General features: G+C 45.3%; 1 protein-coding gene across 2 annotated transcripts in view; it reads left to right on the top strand.

Annotated features, from left to right (window-relative positions):
* The first annotated feature begins 3,123 nt into the window (after positions 1–3,123).
* The window catches only part of ehd2b (EH-domain containing 2b), a 41,376-nt gene continuing 21,869 nt past the window's right edge, over positions 3,124–22,630 (top strand). For both annotated transcript variants that reach the window (XR_005475584.1, XM_038985415.1), the window contains exon 1: positions 3,124–3,810. The gene's annotated coding sequence lies outside the window, so the exon portion shown is untranslated. The remainder of the gene's footprint in view (positions 3,811–22,630) is intronic.

Raw genomic sequence — 22,630 nt, 5'->3', positions numbered from 1 at the left:
TATGTTAGCTGCATTTCAGTCAACACACAGACCCTACACCCCCCCTGTCACTGTTCATCCATCTATCCCTCTCTTCCTCCATGTCATCCCTCTTCAAAGCCCAGTGGAGAAGTCAAACCCAAACGCAGCGAGAGCAACAGCAACATGGACAAACAAAATAATGTACAAAAAACCCAGAAGAGAATTGGTAGTATATTATTACAGATTAATTTTGTATTGTATTTATTGTGTATAATGAAACTTTTTAAAAAATAAATGTACATTTAGTAAAACTGTAAATTAAACCTTGCTTCTTTTCTAAAAGAGTTGATTTTTTTTTATTTCACCTTTATTTAACCAGGTAGGCCAGTTGAGAACAAGTTCTCGTTTACAACTGCGACACAGAGTTACACATGGAATAAACAAAACATACAGTCAATAATACAATAGAAAAGTCTTTATACATTGTGTGCAAATGAGGTAGGATAACGGAGGTAAGGCAATAAATAGGCCATAGTGGCTAAATAATTACAATATAGCAATTAAACACTGGAGTGATAGATGTGCAGAAGATGAATGTGCAAGTAGAGATACTGGGGTGCAAAGGAGCAAGATAAATAAATAAATACAGTATGGGGATGAGGTAGTTGGATGGGCTATTTACAGATGGGCTATGTACAGGTGCAGTGATCTGTGAGCTGCTCTGACAGCTGGTGCTTAAAGTTAGTGAGGGAGATATAAGTCTCCAGCTTCAGTGATTTTTGCAGTTCTTTCCAGTCATTTGCAGCAGAGAACTGGAAGGAAAGGCGGCCGAAGGACGAACTGGCTTTGGGAGTGTCAAGTGACATATACCTGCTGGAGCGCGTGCTACGAGTAGGTGCTGCTATGGTGACCAGTGAGATATACCTGCTGGATCGCGTGCTACAGGTGGGTGTTGTTATCGTGACCAGTGAGCTGAGTTAAGGCGGGGCTTTACCTAGCAAAGACTTATAGATGACCTGGAGCCAGTGGCTTTGGCAACGAGTATGAAGCGAGGGCCAGCCAACGAGAGTACAGGTCGCAGTGGTGGGTAGTATATGGGGCTTTGGTGACAAAACGGATGGCACTGTGATAGACTGCATCCAATTTGCTGAGTAGAGTGTTGGAGGCTATTTTGTAAATGACATCGCCGAAGTCGAGGATCGGTAGGATAGTCAGTTTTACGAGGGTATGTTTGGCAGTATGAGTGAAGGATTCTTTGTAGCGAAATAGGATGCCAATTCAAGATTTAATTTTGGATTGGAGATGCTTAATGTGAGTCTGGACGGAGAGTTTACAGTCTAACCAGATACCTAGGTATTTGTAGTTGTCCACATATTCTAAGTCAGAACCGTCCAGAGTACTGATGCTGGATGGGCAGGCAGGTGTGGGCAACGATCGGTTGAAGAGCAGGCGTTTAGTTTTACTTGTATTTAAGAGCAGTTGGAGGCCACGGAAGGAGAGTTGTATGACATTGAAGCTCGTCTGGAGGTTAGTTAACACAGTGTCCAAAGAAGGGCCAAAAGTATACAGAATGGTGTCGTCTGCGTAGAGGTGGATCAGAGAATCACCAGCAGCGAGAGCGACATCATTGATATATACAGAGAAAAGAGTCGGTCCGAGAATTGAACCCTGTGGTACCCCCATAGAGACTGCCAGAGGTCCGGACAACAGACCCTCCGATTTGACACACTGAACTCTGTCTGAGAAGGAGTTGGTGAACCAGGCGAGGCAGTCATTAGAGAAACCAAGGCTGTTGAGTCTGCCGATGAGAATGTGGTGATTGACAGAGTCGAAAGCCTTGGCCAGGTCGATGAATACAGCTGCACAGTATTGTCTGTTATCGATGGCGGTTATGATATCGTTCAGGACCTTGAGTGTGGCTGAGGTGCACCCATGACCAGCTCGGAAACCAGATTGCATAGCGGAGAAGGTAAGGTGGGATTCGAAATGCTTCGGTTAACTTGGTTTTCAAAGACCTTAGAAAGGCAGGGTAGAATAGATAAAGGTCTGTAGCAGTTTGGATCTAGAGTGTCTCCCCCTTTGAAGAGGGGGGTGACCACGGCAGCTTTCCAATCTTTGGGGATCTCAGACGATACGAAAGAGAGGTTGAACAGGCTAGTAATAGGGGTTGCAACAATTTCGGTGGAAAATTTTAGAAAGAGAGGGTCCAGATTCTCTAGCTCGGCTGATTTGTATGGGTCCAGATTTTGCAGCTCTTTCAGAACATCAGCTATCTGGATTTGGGTGAAAGAGAAATGGGGGAGGCTTGGGCAAGTTTCTGTGGGGGGGTGCAGGGCTGTTGACCGGGGTAGGTGTAGCCAGGTGGAAAGCATGGCCAGCCGTGGCCAGCCGCTTTCCTTAACTGTCTGTGTATATTGGTTCCTGACTTCCCTGAAAAGTTGCATATCGCGGGGGGCTATTCGATGCTAATGCAGAACGCCACAGGATGTTTTTGTGATGCTTCTAGTGCTTCTATTACAGTGCCTTGTGTTTGTTGATGTAAAACGTTTTTCACTCATGTGATTTGACCAGGAAAAACTGGGCAACTGGAAAAACTGGCCTTGCTTACATTCAGGGCATCCTACATACCATTTTGGATGAGTAACGATGACAGAAGAGGTGTCGATTTTTGGAGGGGAAGAAGGATGTAATGTAGCTGAGAGCCAGCAGGAGGCGCCGGTGGTAGTGGAAACGTTGCGCTGGGGTGATGGTTGGTGTGCCTGCGGGGTTTAGAGAGTTGCGGAGAGGAGGAGGAGGAGCAGTGGAAAGAGGAGGAGAGAAGGTAGACAGTGGAAAATGTCTAAATGCTGGGAACTTAAACTAAGTCATGGGGTGGTCTCTGAGAATGTTTATTACATTTAAAAAAAAGAACTGGGAGAAACTATAACTGAATAATGCAACCATTGGCAGGATGTGTAATCTCTAGACTCTTTAATCTAATCTAGACTCTTTAAGATCTGTTGAAGATCTCTGTATTGGGGTTGTCATCAAAGAAAGACTCCACCCAAATTATTTATCCAACTCCCCCATCGCACGTACACACCGTGCTCTCCACCCTCCTCAACCTTCCCTGCCAGTACCCCACCCAACCTTTTTCCCAGCTCTAAACAGTAGAGACTCAGGGTTAGTCCCAGAGTTTTGCTTGGCATCGCTGGGAGAGGAGGTGCATTGAGAGAGAGAGGGAGAGAGAGAGAAAGGTGTAGTCAGTGTGTCCCTGTCTTCCTCCAGCTAGCAGAGAGAGGACCCCTTCATCTGAAATATATTCAACTCTGGAGAGAAACCATCCCACGGACTGACAGGCTTCTGGTTGCCCTTACCTCACAGGAGCACCCTCCTGAGTAGCTGGTATTTACTGACAGTAGAGAGAGAGAGCACCCTCCTGAGTAGCTGGTATTTACTGACAGTAGAGAGAGAGAGCACCCTCCTGAGTAGCTGGTATTTACTGACAGTAGAGAGAGAGAGCACCCTCCTGACTAGCTGGTATTTACTGACAGTAGAGAGAGAGAGAGCACCCTCCTGAGTAGCTGGTATTTACTGACAGTAGAGAGAGAGAGAGAGCACCCTTCTGACTAGCTGGTATTTACTGACAGTAGAGAAAGAGAGAGAGCACCCTCCTGAGTAGCTGGTATTTACTGACAGTAGAGAGAGAGAGAGCACCCTCCTGACTAGCTGGTATTTACTGACAGTAGAGAGAGAGAGCACCCTCCTGACTAGCTAGTATTTACTGACAGCATACATGCAGGAGCAACTCTCTAACCTTTCATTCTACAACCTCCTGAAGGGAGGAGACGTTTCTCCCATCTTCACCAGGTAAGGGTTTTGTTTTCTGACTTTAAACTCATGTTACCTAAACTGTGTTAACAAGTTCCCGTATAAAGACCTTTTATGGAAATTGTGAAGCACTGAATGGAAAAAGTTGAAAGTTTAGAATTTGAATCAGTGAAATGGAAGGTCTTGGTGAAGGTCTGATGCATTTCGCTAGGGTCACTCTGTTAGGGTCACTCTGTTCCAACTGTTACAGTGAACTCCTAGATATATTGCCCTGTCTGTTAAAACTACCAAACTCTGTCTCTGTACAGTTCCCTACTGCGCCATCTCTTAAGCCCCCCCCCCCGGTACGCCACGTCTATCTCTATGGCCACTGTTAATTAATGATACAAACTGTTCACACCCCTATTTGTTTGGCAGAGAACATTTCACAGGTTTAAAGCTAACTTCCTGCAATTCTATACATTTTGGCATGGGATAGATACTTTTTTTGTGTGTCATTTTAAAGCAAATTTCCTGCAATTCTACACATTTTCTACACCCCCCCCCCCCCCCCCCCCCCCGAGGCACACCCCACATTTTTGGAACCTCTGCTCTAGAATATTCTATCTGCCAGTATTCTAGAACGTTCACTATAGATTCTGTTTGGCTCTGCCAGTACTCTAGAATGTTCACTATAGATTCTGTTTGGCTCTGCCAGTACTCTAGAATGTTCACTATAGATTCTATTTGGCTCTGCCAGTACTCTGGAATGTTCACTATAGATTCTATTTAGCTCTGCCAGTACTCTAGAATGTTCACTATAGATTCTATTTGGCTCTGCCAGTACTCTCGAATGTTCACTATAGATTCTGTTTGGCTCAGCCAGTACTCTGGAATGTTCACTATAGATTCTGTTTGGCTCAGCCAGTATTCTGGAATGTTCACTATAGATTCTGTTTGGCTCAGCCAGTACTCTAGAATGTTCACTATAGATTCTGTTTGGCTCAGCCAGTACTCTGGAATGTTCACTATAGATTCTGTTTGGCTCTGCCAGTACTCTGGAATGTTCACTATAGATTCTATTTAGCTCTGCCAGTACTCTAGAATGTTCACTATAGATTCTATTTGGCTCTGCCAGTACTCTCGAATGTTCACTATAGATTCTGTTTGGCTCAGCCAGTACTCTGGAATGTTCACTATAGATTCTGTTTGGCTCAGCCAGTATTCTGGAATGTTCACTATAGATTCTGTTTGGCTCAGCCAGTACTCTAGAATGTTCACTATAGATTCTGTTTGGCTCAGCCAGTACTCTGGAATGTTCACTATAGATTCTGTTTGGCTCAGCCAGTATTCTGGAATGTTCACTAGATTCTGTTTGGCTCAGCCAGTACTCTAGAATGTTCACTATAGATTATGTTTTGCTCTGCCAGTACTCTAGAATGTTCACTATAGATTCTGTTTGGCTCTGCCAGTACTCTGGAATGTTCACTATAGATTCTGTTTGGCTCTGCCAGTACTCTAGAATGTTCACTATAGATTCTGTTTGGCTCTGCCAGTACTCTAGAATGTTCACTATAGATTCTGTTTGGCTCTGCCAGTACTCTAGAATGTTCACTATAGATTCTGTTTGGCTCTGCCAGTACTCTAGAATGTTCACTATAGATTCTGTTTGGCTCTGCCAGTACTCTGGAATGTTCACTATATATTCTATTTGGCTCTGCCAGTACTCTAGAATGTTCACTATAGATTATGTTTGGCTCAGCCAGTACTCTAGAATGTTCACTATAGATTCTGTTTGGCTCTGCCAGTACTCTAGAATGTTCACTATATATTCTATTTGGCTCTGCCAGTACTCTAGAATGTTCACTATAGATTATGTTTGGCTCTGCCAGTACTCTAGAATGTTCACTATAGATTATGTTTGGCTCAGCCAGTACTCTGGAATGTTCACTATAGATTCTGTTTGGCTCTGCCAGTACTCTAGAATGTTCACTATAAATTATGTTTGGCTCAGCCAGTACTCTAGAATGTTCACTATAGATTCTGTTTGGCTCTGCCAGTACTCTGGAATGTTCACTATAGATCCTGTTTGGCTCTGCCAGTACTCTGGAATGTTCACTATAGATTCTGTTTGGCTCTGCCAGTACTCTAGAATGTTCACTATAGATTCTGTTTGGCTCTGCCAGTACTCTAGAATGTTCACTATAGATTCTGTTTGGCTCTGCCAGTACTCTAGAATGTTCACTATAGATTCTGTTTGGCTCTGCCAGCACTCTGGAATGTTCACTATAGATTATATTTAGCTCTGCCAGTACTCTAGAATGTTCACTATAGATTCTGTTTGGCTCTGCCAGCACTCTAGAATGTTCACTATAGATTATATTTAGCTCTGCCAGTACTCTAGAATGTTCACTATAGATTCTGTTTGGTTCTGCCAGTACTCTGGAATGTTCACTATAGATTATGTTTGGCTCAGCCAGTATTCTGGAATGTTCACTATAGATTCTATTTGGCTCTGCCAGTACTCTAGAATGTTCACTATAGATTATGTTTGGCTCAGCCAGTAATCTAGATAGAATGGTAACTTGCTTGTTTCCAGTCCAAGGACTGACTGTGACTGTGTTGCAATGTGTACAAACCCACAAGGCATTTTCCATGATCTTCAACAGTTTGTGAGTTATGCTTTCATAAAGGAGCCTAACCCAAAACCCAGAGCTAGATAGTAGTTAACACATAGGAATCCAGAGAATCCATTCTCTCTAATGCTAGATAGTAGTTACCCCATAGGAACCCAGAGAATCCATTCTCTCTAATGCTAGATAGTAGTTAATACATAGGAACCCAGAGAATCCATTCTCTCTAATGCTAGATAGTAGTTAACACATAGGAATCCAGAGAATCCATTCTCTCTAATGCTAGATAGTAGTTACCCCATAGGAACCCAGAGAATCCATTCTCTCTAATGCTAGATAGTAGTTAACACATAGGAATCCAGAGAATCCATTTTCTCTAATGCTAGATAGTAGTTACCCCATAGGAACCCAGAGAATCCATTCTCTCTAATGCTAGATAGTAGTTAACACATAGGAGCCCAGAGAATCCATTCTCTCTAATGCTAGATAGTAGTTACCCCATAGGAACCATTTTCTCCATATCCTATGTCTGATACTGCTGTTTGGATTATATTGTGATGATGCCAACTCCTCTCTCCTCTGTCACCATTTTGACTCTACCCCTCTGCCCCATTTAGTCTTGTGACATGAAAATATTCTCCCTCTCTCCCCCCCTCTCTCCCTCTCTCCCTCTCTCCCTCTCTCCCCCTCCCTCTCCCCCTCTCTCCCTCTCCCTCCCTCTCTCTCTTTCCCTCTCCCTCTCTCTTTCTCTCTCCCTCTCTCTCTCTCCCTCTCCCTCTCTCCCCCTCTCCCTCTCTCCCCCTCTCTCTCTCTCCCCCTCTCTCCCCCTCCCTCTCCCCCTCTCTCACCCTCTCCCCCTCTCCCTCTCCCTCTCCCTTTCTCCCTCTCTCCCTCTCTCCCTCTCTCCCTCTCTCTCTCTCTCTCCCTCTCTCTCTCCCTCTCTCTCTCCCTCTCTCCCTCTCTCTCCCTCTCTCTCCCTCTCTCCCCCTCTCTCTCCCTTTCTCCCCCACTGTAGTGAAAAACTAAAACAACCAATAAAACCCACAAAGTGAATTAAAGACAAAAATAATCAGACAGTAACAGTAAACATTACACACACAAAGATTCAAGAGAATAACATTTATAATATATTATTAGCAGTCAAATAAATCTAGTTTGTGAAAATGTTATTTGTGTTTGAATTCTTTGTGGATTTGTGTAATCTGAGGGAAATATGTGTCTCTAATATGTTCGTACATTTGGCAGGAGGTTAGGAAGTGCAGCTCAGTTTCCACCTCATTTTGTGGGCAGTGAGCACATAGCCTGTCTTCTCTTGAGAGCCAGGTCTGCCTATTGTCACCTCTCTCAATAGCAAGGCTATGCTCTTTAACTATACATTCATGTACTACCTCAATTGGCCCGACCAACCAGTGCTCCCACACAGTGGCTAACTGGGCTATCTGCATTGTATCCCACCACCCACCAACCCCTCTTTTACGCTGCTGCTACTCTCTGTTCATCATATATGCATAGTCACTTTAACCATATCTACATGTACATACTACCTCAATCAGCCCGACTAACCGGTGCCTGTATGTAGCCTTGCTATTTTTATAGTCTCGCTACTGTATATAGCCTGTCTTTTTACTGTTGTTTTATTTCTTTACTTACCTATTGTTCACCTAACACCCTTTTTGCACTATTGGTTAGAGCTTGTAAGTGAGCATTTCACTGTAAGGTCTACCTACACCTGTTGTATTCGACGCACGTGACAAATAAACTTTGATTTGATGCTCACTGAGTCTGTACATAGTCGAGGATTTTCTTAGTTTTGGGTTCGTCACAGTGGTCAGGTGTTCTGCCACAATGTACTTTGTTTAGGACATGGTAGCCTCGTCACGGCAACCGGGTAAGCCTGGGAAAGTTCCATGTCAGAAATCAGTTAAAGAGGGGTCGGGAACCCCGGTGTAAATTGACTCCTCGCGACACGTCAACCTAATCAAATGCCTTGCTTGGGCGGAGCTCCAAAGATGCTCACCAGATTAATGCCGGAGGAGTAACAGTGAGGACGAAACGTGTCAACAAAACGAACACTGGTGACAAAACATTTCACAGCATTTCTGTTATTTTGAGATGAGGTAAAGCTGCAGTAAGAGGGGAGACATGCTGGCCATATGAACATCTGAAATGGTAAAGGTTAGCATGAGGCACAAGGAGCTAGCCATGAGGAACAAGGAGCTAGCATGAGGAACGAGGAGCTAGCATGAGGAACGAGGAGCTAGCCATGAGGAATGAGGAGCTAGCCATGAGGAACAAGGAGCTAGCCATGAGGAACAAGGAGCTAGCCATGAGGAACAAGGAGCTAGCACGAGGAACAAGGAGCTAGCACGAGGAACAAGGAGCTAGCACGAGGAACAAGGAGCTAGCACGAGGAATGAGGAGCTAGCCATGAGGAACAAGGAGCTAGCCATGAGGAACAAGGAGCTAGCCATGAGGAACAAGGAGCTAGCCATGAGGAACAAGGAGCTAGCCATGAGGAACAAGGAGCTAGCCATGAGGAACGAGGAGCTAGCCATGAGGAACGAGGAGCTAGCCATGAGGAACGAGGAGCTAGCATGAGGAACGAGGAGCTAGCATGAGGAACGAGGAGCTAGCATGAGGAACGAGGAGCTAGCATGAGGAACGAGGAGCTAGCCATGAGGAACGAGGAGCTAGCCATGAGGAACGAGGTGCTAGCCATGAGGAACGAGGTGCTAGCCATGAGGAACGAGGTGCTAGCCATGAGGAACGAGGAGCTAGCCATGAGGAACGAGGAGCTAGCCATGAGGAACGAGGAGCTAGCCATGAGGAACGAGGAGCTAGCCATGAGGAACGAGGAGCTAGCCATGAGGAACGAGGAGCTAGCCATGAGGAACGAGGAGCTAGCCATGAGGAACGAGGAGCTAGCCATGAGGAACGAGGAGCTAGCCATGAGGAACGAGGAGCTAGCATGAGGAACGAGGAGCTAGCATGAGGAACGAGGAGCTAGCCATGAGGAACAAGGAGCTAGCCATGAGGAACAAGGAGCTAGCCATGAGGAACAAGGAGCTAGCCATGAGGAACAAGGAGCTAGCCATGAGGAACAAGGAGCTAGCATGAGGAACGAGGAGCTAGCATGAGGAACGAGGAGCTAGCATGAGGAACGAGGAGCTAGCCATGAGGAACGAGGAGCTAGCCATGAGGAACGAGGAGCTAGCATGAGGAACGAGGAGCTAGCCATGAGGAACGAGGAGCTAGCCATGATGATGTTTGTTTTTGAGAAAAGTCAGCATACCTTGTAAACTACTACTAGCTAGTTCAATTTCTATTATAAACCAAATAAAATGTTAATAACAACAGCATATTGACCTAAAAGGTTAGCAGTGTTAGCCCAGTCACTAGGTTATCCAGGGTCAGTGACACATAGAGACACTATGTACTGTCTATCTATGGGAACAACTGCAACCATTTTGCAAGCAACGTTGCCAAAATGAATTAAAATTCAAAATGAACCTCGTAAAATGTTAAATTTTAATGCTCATCTCGTGTAGCCTAATTTTCATACTGTATCTACATTACAAGGGTTGGATTTGCACTATACTATTTGATATGTCAGCATTTAAAAGGTGTGTACACAATCTGGTATATGGTCTGACTCGTATACATTATCTACTGGTATCATTTTACACTGAGAACATAAAGCTCAACATGTAAACAATGTGTGAGTTTGAGCTCTTCTCTGCTTCAGATGCTAGTAATGCCATCATACTGTAGGTCTATGGCTGGCCTATGGTGATGCATTCCATATGATAAGCTGCCAAATGGTTTCACATAGTTGACTTACTGAGAGAGAGTGTGACAATCAAATAAAAACTAAAAAGTAGACCCAAAAAGGAAATGTTAATTTGAGAATAAAACACAGAACCCCTTTCTCTCTTTAGTGCGGGAATGTGATATGTGTTTCATCAACATTGACACTAGTTCATTTTGAAGAATAGTTTAACAATTAAAACAAGTTTAAACACTTCACTTCAAAGAATTCAATACTTAAAATTTTACAAAATAATCTAACCGGTTTGTAAAACAACACTAGATAATTGAGTCGTAACAAGTAGGCTATTATTACTAAAACATTACTTCAGGTAAACAAACAAAACCCCATTACCAGTGGTGGCCAATCTGACCCCTGATCTACTGGGTGAGCATCCCTGTGGAACGCTTTCCAGAGTCCATGCCCCCCCCCCCGACGAATTGAGACTGTTCTCAGGACAAAAGGGGGAGGTGCAACTCACCATTAGAAAGGTGTTCTTAATGCTTTGTACATTGTGTTTGATGGTTTCACTGTGTCTTTGTATACAACATTTGCTACCATAGGTTGGCCTACACATTTAACCCGTGACATACAGGATATACCCTTAGTCTCTTGGGGACGTTCATTAGGACCTCTCTCTTCATCTGTAAACAGGCTTTAACAGATTTCCATATCCGAGGTCAAAAAACAACACAAAGTAACAGACTTCATTATACTCAAAATCGACAGCACTGAATATTATGTTGCTATTGTCTCTCTGTCCTCAAAGTTTTCCCCTCTAGGGACTGGAACAGGAGAATCTTTTCATAATGTTCTCCCTCAATATGACCTGTCCTGTCCAGTAGCCTACACTCTCCTGTCCTGTCCAGTAGCCTACACTCTCCTGTCCTGTCCAGTAGCCTACACTCTCCTGTCCTGTCCAGTAGCCTACACTCTCCTGTCCTGTCCAGTAGCCTACACTCTCCTGTCCTGTCCAGTAGCCTACACTCTCCTGTCCTGTCCAGTAGCCTACACTCTCCTGTCCTGTCCAGTAGCCTACACTCTCCTGTCCTGTCCAGTAGCCTACACTCTCCTGTCCTGTCCAGTAGCCTACACTCTCCTGTCCAGTAGCCTACACTCTCCTGTCCTGTCCAGTAGCCTACACTCTCCTGTCCTGTCCAGTAGCCTACACTCTCCTGTCCTGTCCAGTAGCCTACACTCTCCTGTCCTGTCCAGTAGCCTACACTCTCCTGTCCTGTCCAGTAGCCTACACTCTCCTGTCCAGTAGCCTACACTCTCCTGTCCTGTCCAGTAGCCTACACTCTCCTCTCCTGTCCAGTAGCCTACACTCTCCTCTCCTGTCCAGTAGCCTACAGTCTCCTGTTCTGTCCAGTAGCCTACACTCTCCTGTTCAGTAGCCTACACTCTCCTGTCCTGTCCAGTAGCCTACACTCTCCTGTCCAGTAGCCTACACTCTCCTGTCCTGTCCAATAACCTACACTCTCCTGTCCAGTAGCCTACACTCTCCTGTCCAGTAGCCTACACTCTCCTGTCCTGTCCAGTAGCCTACACTCTCCTGTCCAGTAGCCTACACTCTCCTGCCCTGTCCAGTAGCCTACACTCTCCTGCCCTGTCCAGTAGCCTACACTCTCCTGTCCAGTAGCCTACACTCTCCTGTCCAGTAGCCTACACTCTCCTGTCCAGTAGCCTACACTCTCCTGTCCTGTCCAGTAGCCTACACTGTCCTGTCCTGTCCAGTAGCCTTTACTCTCCTCTCCTGTCCAGTAGCCTACACTCTCCTGTCCTGTCCAGTAGCCTACACTGTCCTGTCCTGTCCAGTAGCCTTTACTCTCCTCTCCTGTCCAGTAGCCTACACTCTCCTGTCCTGTCCAGTAGCCTACACTCTCCTGTCCTGTCCAGTAGCCTACACTGTCCGGGGCTGTCCAGTAGCCTACACTCTCCTGTCCTGTCCAGTAGCCTACACTCTCCTGTCCTGTCCAGTAGCCTACACTCTCCTCTCCTGTCCAGTAGCCTACAGTCTCCTGTTCTGTCCAGTAGCCTACACTCTCCTGTTCAGTAGCCTACACTCTCCTGTCCTGTCCAGTAGCCTACACTCTCCTGTCCAGTAGCCTACACTCTCCTGTCCTGTCCAATAACCTACACTCTCCTGTCCAGTAGCCTACACTCTCCTGTCCAGTAGCCTACACTCTCCTGTCCTGTCCAGTAGCCTACACTCTCCTGTCCAGTAGCCTACACTCTCCTGCCCTGTCCAGTAGCCTACACTCTCCTGCCCTGTCCAGTAGCCTACACTCTCCTGCCCTGTCCAGTAGCCTACACTCTCCTGCCCTGTCCAGTAGCCTACACTCTCCTGTCCAGTAGCCTACACTCTCCTGTCCAGTAGCCTACACTCTCCTGTCCAGTAGCCTACACTCTCCTGTCCAGTAGCCTACACTCTCCTGTCCAGTAGCCTACACTCTCCTGTCCTGTCCAGTAGCCTTTACTCTCCTCTCCTGTCCAGTAGCCTACACTCTCCTGTCCTGTCCAGTAGCCTACACTGTCCTGTCCTGTCCAGTAGCCTACACTGTCCTGTCCTGTCCAGTAGCCTTTACTCTCCTCTCCTGTCCAGTAGCCTACACTCTCCTGTCCTGTCCAGTAGCCTTTACTCTCCTGTCCTGTCCAGTAGCCTACACTCTCCTGTCCTGTCCAGTAGCCTACACTGTCCTGTCCTGTCCAGTAGCCTACACTCTCCTGTCCTGTCCAGTAGCCTACACTCTCCTGTCCTGTCCAGTAGCCTACACTCTCCTGTCCTGTCCAGTAGCCTACAGTCTCCTGTCCTGTCCAGTAGCCTACAGTCTCCTGTCCTGTCCAGTAGCCTACACTCTCCTGTCCTGTCCAGTAGCCTACACTCTCCTGTCCTGTCCAGTAGCCTACACTCTCCTGTCCTGTCCAGTAGCCTACACTCTCCTGTCCTGTCCAGTAGCCTACACTCTCCTGTCCTGTCCAGTAGCCTACACTCTCCTGTCCTGTCCAGTAGCCTACACTCTCCTGTCCTGTCCAGTAGCCTACAGTCTCATGTCCTGTCCAGTAGCCTACACTCTCCTGTCCTGTCCAGTAGCCTACAGTCTCCTGTCCTGTCCAGTAGCCTACACTCTCCTGTCCTGTCCAGTAGCCTACACTCTCCTGTCCTGTCCAATAGCCTACAGTCTCCTGTCCTGTCCAATAGCCTACACTGTCCTTTCCAGTAGTCTACACTCTCCTGTCCAGTAGCCTACACTGTCCTGTCCAGTAGCCTACACTCTCCCTTCACTGATAGCTGGAGCTGCAATGTCACCCTCTTCCATGGCCATTATCTACAAAACCATTTGGAGACTGTTTTTAATTTACAATGACAACATCGAGATAGCTAGCTAATGAGATTTTATTCACTTAGCTAAACAGCGTGTAAGTCAGTTGAGTTATAGCCTACAAAGTGGCCTACTGTAGCCAGCTAGCTAGCTGTTGCAAAATGGCGTGATAGCCTTCCTTCTTCAAGATCCCTTTTACCCTGTACAAATCTTCCCCAAACTGTTGCCACAAAGTTGGGACAGAATCGTCTAGAATGTCATTGTGTGCTGTAGAGTTAAGATTTCCCTTCACTGGAACTAAAGGGGCCCGAACCATGAAAAACAGCCCCAGACCATTATTCCTCCTCCACCAAACTTTACAGTTGGCACTATGCATCAGGGCAGGTAGTGTTCTCCTGGCATCTGCCAAACCCAGATTCGTCCGTCAGGCTGCCAGATGGTGAAGCGTGATTCATCACTACAGAGAATGTGTTTCCACTTCTCCAGAGTCCAATGAAGGTGAGCTTTACACCTCTCCAGCCGACGCTCAGCATTGCGTCATGACTTGGCCATGGAAACTCATTTCATGAAGCTCCCAACAAACAGTTCTTGTGCTGACGTTGCTTCCAGAGGCAGTTTGGAACTCGGTATTGAGTGTTGCAACCGAGGACAGACCATTTTTTACGACAGATGTTTCTACTTCACAATAACAGCATTTACCGCTGACCGGGGCAGTTCTAGCAGGCCATAAATTTGAAGTACTGACTTGTTGGAAAGGTGGCATCCTATGACGGTGCCACGTTGAAAGTCACTGAGCTCTTCAGCAAGGCCATTCTACTGCCAATGTTTGTCTATGGAGATTGCATGGCTGTGTGCTCGATTTTATACACCTGTTATCAACGGGTGTGGCTGAAATAGCCGAATCCACTAATTTTAACGCGTGTCCACATGCTTTTGTATATATAGTTTATTTTTAGCCAGATCCTAACTGGGATTTCTAATTTGATGTTCCTTTTTACGGCGTAGAAGGCCCCTCTTGCCTTGTGTCTCAGATTGTTCACAGCCTTGTGGAAGTTACCTGTGGTGTTGATGTTTAGGCCGAGGTAGGTGTAATTATTTGTGTGCTCTAGGGCAACAGTGTCTAGATAGAATTTATGTTTGTGGTCCTGGTACCTTACTGTCTGTGCCCAGGTCTGGCAGAATCTGTGCAGAAGATCTAGGTGCTGCTGTAGGCCCTCCTTGGTTGGGGACAGAAGCACCAGATCATCAGCAAACAGTAGACATTTGACTTCAGATTCTAGTAGGGTGAGGCCGGGTGCTGCAGACTGTTCTAGTGCCCTCGCCAATTAGTTGGTATATATATGTTGAAGAGGGTGGGGCTCAAGCTGCATTCCTGATACATCCCCCGGCTCTGATGGAATACTTCTGTGTTTATTGCCAATTTTTACACTTATTGTCTGTGGACATTGATCCCCCCCCCCCCCCCCCCCCCAACACCGCTTTCCATCAGTTTATACAGCAGCCCCTCATGCCAAATTGAATCAAAAGCTTTTTTTAAATCAACAAAGCATGAGAATACTTTGGTTTGTTTAGGATTGTTGTTTTTTTTAAATTAAGGTTTGCCGGGTGAATACATGCTCTGTCATACGGGATTCTGGTAAGAAGCCAATTTGACATTTGTTTTCACTGGAGAAATGTTGTAGTCTGCTGTTGATGATACTGCAGAGGGTTTCTCTGAGGCTGTTGTTGACACAGTTTCCACTGTAACTATTGGGGTTCAATTCATCTACACTTTTGTGAATTGGGGTGATCAGTCCTTGGTTCCAAATATCGGGGAAGATGCCAGAGCTGAGGATAATAGTGAAGAGTTTGTATATTACCAAGTTGAATTTGTGGTCTGTATATTTAATAATTTCATTTAAGATGCCATCAACACCACAGGCCTTTTTGGGTTGGAGGGTTTGTATTTTGTCCTGTAATTCATTCAATGTAATTGGAGAATCCATTGCGTTCTGGTAATCTTTAATAGTTGATTCTAAGTTTAGTAAATGATCATGTATAATATATTTTAGCTCTAGGTTCTTTGTTATAGGGTTGGAGAAGTGGTTTATCCATACATACATCTCCATTTTGTAAAAATAACTCTTTGTGTTGTTGTTTATTCACTGTTTTACAGAAGTGACTTGATACTCTGGAATCTTCCATCTCTCTAGCTAAGGTTTCCACGGCAACAGATTTCCATGCAAATATTCTAAAATCTGGATAAAGACTGCTGTTCCCACAAAACGGACTTGTTGAGGATATTGTTGCGTGATGAAAGACGTGCACACACTTAACTTTTCCGATTAAGTTTTCATTTACCGAATAAAAATCGAAAGTTCAATGTGTTTCCATCTCATTTTAAACGTTACCGGTAGTTTTGCCACGGAAACTGTTGCGCTAAATATGAAATGTGCCTCCTCTGGTCTTGACCCGTGCGCTCTAGCCAACGTCTCACAGATACAGTGCAGGTTGTCTAGTCTACATTATGATTATTACGGGTAAGAGAGAGAATATTTGTATTAGTCAAACAGCATCGATCATCGTGTCACCAGAATAAGACCCAAGATATTTATAAAAAAGGAGCATCCAGCTCATCACCTTTCGCCACCCTGTGAAGTTCATCATAAATTATAAATAATCTGTAGCCTAATAAACTAACTGGTTTCCCGAGTGGTAGTGGGAGGACCCACACAGCATATTATCGCGTGATTTCAAGTTTACTTCAATATGATGTTTATTATATCAATATCTGTGCATAAAGCCATTTCCACCGCCATTTCGTGCGTTATTAATTTTACAGACTCAAAAAGATCCTTACCATGTCGAACGAACAAATTATCTGTAGGCATGTATAAAATTGTACCGGAAATTCCTGTCTCCATCACAGCTGTCGTGATTTATGTATTTTAATTCGTATGACTTTACTCACATAAACTCTGTGAATGGAAACGTGGTTATTGAGCTGTTTTCACACATGCTGTTCCTTCTTTTTTCGTAGTGTGTTTCTGTACTGATTCCCCATAGTAAAGGCCTGCGTTCTGGTTTTCTGGGTCTGTGTTTTTGGGTTGGATAGGTTTCTCAATGTATTTCTTAGGTTTTTGCGCTCTTCATCAAACCATTTTCTCATTGCTACTAATTTTCTTATTAAAAAAAAGGTGCTACGTTAAATATACTATTCAGGATTTCTACTGCTAAGTTTACACCTTCGCTATTGCAGGGAAACATTTTGTCCAGGAAGTTCTCTCTCTCTCTCTCTCTCTCTCTCTCTCTCGCTCTCTCTCGCTCTCTCTCTCTCTCTCTCTCTCTCTCGCTCTCTCTCCACAGATGAGTTCAAATCTACTGATGTGTGACTGATCTTATCCTTATTCTCTCACTGTAGCTCTTCCGGCCGAGGGAGAGAGAATGAAAGAAAGAGATAAAGACAGGAGGTGCTATCTGATCTGACTATCACCACACACAGTTACATTACAGCACCATTCATACCTATCAGATGTAATGCTTCTCTAGGGGCATACAGCACCATTCATACCTATCAGATGTAGTGTTTCTCTAGGGGCATACAGCACCATTCATACCTATCAGATGTAATGCTTCTCTAGGGGCATACAGCACCATTCATACTTATCAGATGTAGTGTTTCTCTAGGGGCATACAGCACCATTCATACCTATCAGATGTAATGTTTCTCTAGGGGCATACAGCACCATTCATACCTATCAGATGTAATGTTTCTCTAGGGGCATACAGCACCATTCATACCTATCAGATGTAATGTTTCTCTAGGGGCATACAGCACCATTTGGTAGTTGACTCCTGTAATAACTTGCTCTCTCAAAGCAGACTGGTGATTAACAGCCCACGGATGAAAGGGCAGACTGTGTTTGTGCATGTAGAGAGGATTGGTGTGTGTGTGTGTGTGTGTGTGTGTGTGTGTGTTCGCTCCAACATTCTCCAACAGCGTTCCATTGTGCGAACAATTCATAATCATTCACTCATTTAACGTTCCCTTGAGAACAAACACATCCTCTCGGAAAATCTGATGTCTTACTCATTTCAATGTAAGGAAATGAGGTAGGCTACTAATGTAGCAGGGCTGGGTGTGAGTGGACACACGGCTGTGTGTGTGTGTGTGTGTGTGCAGAGCTGTGTGTGTGTGTGTGTGTGCAGAGCTGTGTGTGTGTGTGTGCAGAGCTGTGTGTGTGTGTGTGCAGAGCTGTGTGTGTGTGCAGAGCTGTGTGTGTGTGCAGAGCTGTGTGTGTGTGTGTGTGCAGAGCTGTGTGTGTGTGTGTGCAGAGCTGTGTGTGTGTGTGTGCAGAGCTGTGTGTGTGTGTGTGTGCAGAGCTGTGTGTGTGTTAGTGTTTCCACTCCAAGGGAACACCATGTTTTTCCAGACATGCTCTTACAATTTTTAGTTTTTATTTAACTAGGCAAAACAGTTAAGAACAAATTCTTATATACAATGACGGCCTACCGGGGACGGGGGCTGGGAATTTTTTTAATTATAAAAATGTAGGACAAAACACACATCACGACAAGAGAGACACCACAACACTACATAAAGAGAGACCTAAGAGAACAACATAACATGGTAGCAACACATGACAACACAGCATGGTAGCAACACAACATGGCAACAACATGGAAGCAACACAACATGGTAGAAACACAACATGGTACAAACATTATTGGGCACAGACAACATCACAAAGAGCAAGAAGGTAGAGACAGCAATACATCAGGCGAAGCAGCCACAACTGTCAGTAAGAGTGTTCATGATTGAGTCTTTGAATGAAGAGATGGAGATAAAACTGTCCAGTTTGTGTTTGTTGCAGCTCGTTCTAATCGCGAACTGAAAAGAGGAGCAACCCAGGGATGTGTGTGCTTTGGGGACCTTTAACAGAATGTGACTGGCAGAACGGGTGTTGTATGTGGAGGATGAGGGCTGCAGTAGATATCTCAGATAGGAGGGAGTGAGGCCTAAGAGGGTTTTATAAATAAGCATCAACCAGTGGGTCTTGCGACGGGTATATAGAGATGACCAGTTTACAGAGGAGTACAGAGTGCAGTGATGTGTCCTATAAGGAGCGTTGGTGGCAAATCTGATGGCCGAATGGCAAAGAACATCTAGCCGCTCGAGAGCACCCTTACCTGCCGATCTATAAACGATGTCTCCGTAATCTAGCATGGGTAGGATGGTCATCTGAATCAGGGTTAGTTTGGCAGCTGGGGTGAAACAGGAGTGATTACGATAGAGGAAACCAAGTCTAGATTTAACTTTAGCCTGCAGCTTGCATATGTGCTGAGAGAAGGACAGTGTACCGTCTAGCCATACTCCCAAGTACTTGTATGAGGTGACTACCTCAAGCTCTAAACCCTCAGAGGTAGTAGTCACACCCGAGGGGAGAGGGGCATTCTTCTTACCAAACCACATGACCTTTGTTTTGGAGGTGTTCAGAACAAGGTTAAGGGCAGAGAAAGCTTGTTGGACACTAAAAAAGCTTTGTTGTAGAGTGTTAAACACAAAATCCGGGGAGGGGCCAGCTGAGTATAAGACTGTATCAACTGCATATAAATGGATGAGAGAGCTTCCTACAGCCTGAGCGATGTTGTTGATGGAAATTAAGAAGAGCGTGGGGCCTAGGATCGAGCCTTGGGGTACTCCCTTGGTGACAGGCAGTGGCTGAGACAGCAGATGTTCTGACTTTATACACTGAACTCTTTGAGAGAGGTAGTTAGCAAACCAGGCCAAAGACCCCTCAGAGACACCATTACTCCTTAGCCGGCCCACAAGAATGGAATGGTCTACCGTATCAAAAGCTTTGGCCAAGTCAATAAAAATAGCAGCACAACATTGCTTAGAATCAAGGGGCAATGGTGACATCATTGAGGACCTTTAAGGTTGCAGTGACACATCCATAACCTGAGCGGAAACCAGATTGCATACCAGAGAGAATACTATAGACATCAAGAAAGCCAGTCAGTTGATTATTGACAAGTTTTTCCAACACTTTTGATGAAAACAGGGCAAAATAGAAATAGGCCTATAACAGTTAGGATCAGCTTGATCTCCCCCTTTTAAATAAAGGACGAACCGTGGCTGCCTTCCAAGCAATGGGAACCTCCCCAGAGAGGAGAGCCAGGTTAAGAAGGTTGGAGATAGGCTTGGTGATGATGGGGGCAGCAACCTTAAAGAAGAAAGGGTCTAAACCATCTGACTTAGATGTTTTTTTGGGGTCAAGTTTAAGGAGCTCCTTTAGCACCTCGGACTCAGTGACCGCCTGCAGGAAGAAACTTTGTAGCGGGGCAGGGGAAAAAGAGGGAGAAGCATCGGGGATAGTCACATTAGAAGGGGTGGGAGATGAGGAAAAGTTGGACGGGCAAGGAGGCATGACTGAGTCAAATAGGAATCCTGACTTAATGAAGTGGTGATTAAAGAGCTCAGCCATGTGCTTCTTGTCAGTAACAACCACATCATCAACATTAAGGGACATGGGCAGCTGTGAGGAGGAGGGTTTATTCTCCAGGTCTTTAACCGTTTTCCAGAACTTCTTGGGGTTAGACCCACAGAGAGAGAACTGCTCCTTAAAGTAACTAACTTTGGTCTTCCGGATAGCCCGAGTGCACTGATTTCTCATTTGCCTGAAGGAGAGCCAGTCAGCCTGAGTATACGTGTGCCGAACCTTTCACCAAATGCAATTCTTGAGGTGGAGTCACTCTGCAAGATTACGGTCGAACCAGGAACCTGTTTTTAATTCTCATTTTCTTTATGAGAGCGTGATTGTTAACAACACCACTGAAAATATAAAAAAATAAGGTCCAAGTGTCTTCGACAGAGGGGGGATCTCGCTGATTCTATACCATTTTACAGAAGCCAGGTCATGAAGGAAGGCTTGCTAATTAATTTTCTTTTAGCAAGCGTCTATGACAAATCAGGACAGGTCGTTCAACTGAGCAGCCATTACGAACGCAGGCTGTAAAACAGTGATCACTAAGGTCATTACTGAAAACACCAGACTGATACCTATCAGGATTATTTGTGAGAATAACATCAAGGAGAGTAGCCTGTTCTAGGTGTTTGGAGTCATACCTTGTGGGATTGGTAATAATCTGAGAAAGATTTAGGGAGTCCTATTGCTTTAGGACTTGGTCAGGTGGCTTAAACATGTCCCAGTTTAGGTCACCTAGCAGGACAAATTCAGACTTAGTGTAAGGGGCCAGGGGAGAGCTGAGGGCAGCGAGGGTACAGGCCAGTGCTGATGGAGGACGATAACACACAGCAACAGTCAACGAAGAGCTATTTGAAAGTTTAATGCTTAAAACCAGCAAATCAAATTGTTTGGGGACAGACTTGGTGGAGACAACCGAGCACTGAAGGTGATCCTTGGTAAAGATTGCCACTCCCCCACCTTTGGAAGACCTGCCTTGCCGAAAAAGGTTAAAACCAGCACATCTGGATTGGAGCTGAGAACCCACACTTTCAATTGATCCATTTTAGGTAATACGCTTCTAGTGTTAACATGCAGAAAACCCAGGCTTTTACGAGAGCAGAAATCAGTGAAGCAGATATCAGAACACAAGTCAGAATTGGGGCTAGCAACAATAGATGGGCCAGGGTGTACATGCACGGTTCCAGATATCATCAATAGTAATACAATCAGGGCACGGCAGAGGACAGGGAGAGCTCTGCAGTGCTGATTTATGACATCTGAATGTGCATCAGATGGCAACAAGATCATATTGTACAGCAATTTCATCAGGTAACATGAATACAAAGCCGGCGAGAGGTGGTTAGAATAGGATGGGAGGCCAAGAGTACGTGTAACCAATAGAGAGTCCCGAGTGTGGAAACAAACATAGTTAATCCCACGGTTGGGTAAACAAGAAAGGGCATAGTCAACAAAGCATGCAGGAGTCATGAGGCAAATAGCAAAATGCACAAGAAAAAATATATAACGACTTGGGGTTAGCCATTGTAAGTTCAGAGTCACTCGCTCCAACAGTACCTGTGTGCTGGAGGCGAGCGAAAGCTCGGGAGAGAGGGGGGAATGTGGTGGGGGTACCTGTACCAGACAGGGGGAGACAGGCCAGGGCAGACGGTGAACAGATCACCAGGTGGAATCCAAGCAGCGGTGCAGCAGGCAAAGGGAGTAAGTGTCACACCCACTTGGAAGAAGCTTTAATTTTTGGAGGGAGATTTTGTGTAGAAAATGCCAGTGGATTGTCTCTGAACAGACTCCCGCCATTTGTTGGGCTCAAAGGCTATGACACCTCTCACTTCACACCTCAGTGCTAATTAAAGTTGTGTCTGGTCTGTCTCAGTTCCGGGTTGGATGGTGTCCTCGGGTCTCTACTGTTTGTTTGCCAAAGCACCCTCTGTACAGCTTGAAAAAAGGAATCCTTGCAAGTAGTAATCCTTCCAGGTAATTTTGTCCAAAATTAGTTTGTAGGTTTGTAGTTTTGAATCTGGAGTGAAGGTTATATTGTGGAGGGTAGCATCCTATGTGTGTCCCTGCCGGAATAAATCCAAGTTATACTGTGGAGGGTAGCATCCTATGTGTCCCTGCCGGAATAAATCCAAGTTATACTGTGGAGGGTAGCATCCTATGTGTGTCCCTGCCGGAATAAATCCAAGTTATACTGTGGAGGGTAGCATCCTATGTGTGTCCCTGCCGGAATAAATCCAAGTTATACTGTGGAGGGTAGCATCCTATGTGTGTCCCTGCCGGAATAAATCCAAGTTATACTGTGGAGGGTAGCATCCTATGTGTGTCCCTGCCGGAATAAATCCAAGTTATACTGTGGAGGGTAGCATCCTATGTGTGTCCCTGCCGGAATAAATCCAAGTTATACTGTGGAGGGTAGCATCCTATGTGTCCCTGCCGGAATAAATCCAAGTTATACTGTGGAGGGTAGCATCCTATATGTGTCACTGCCGGAATAAATCCAAGTTATACTGTGTAGGGTAGCATCCTATATGTGTCCCTGCTGGAATAAATCCAAGTTATACTGTGGAGGGTAGCATCCTATATGTGTCCCTGCCGGAATAAATCCAAGTTATACTGTGGAGGGTAGCATCCTATATGTGTCCCTGCCGG

This window comes from Salvelinus namaycush, unplaced genomic scaffold (assembly GCF_016432855.1).
Source record: "Salvelinus namaycush isolate Seneca unplaced genomic scaffold, SaNama_1.0 Scaffold331, whole genome shotgun sequence".
Lineage (NCBI taxonomy): Eukaryota > Metazoa > Chordata > Actinopteri > Salmoniformes > Salmonidae > Salvelinus > Salvelinus namaycush.
This window is presented reverse-complemented; position numbering and strand designations above follow the sequence as displayed.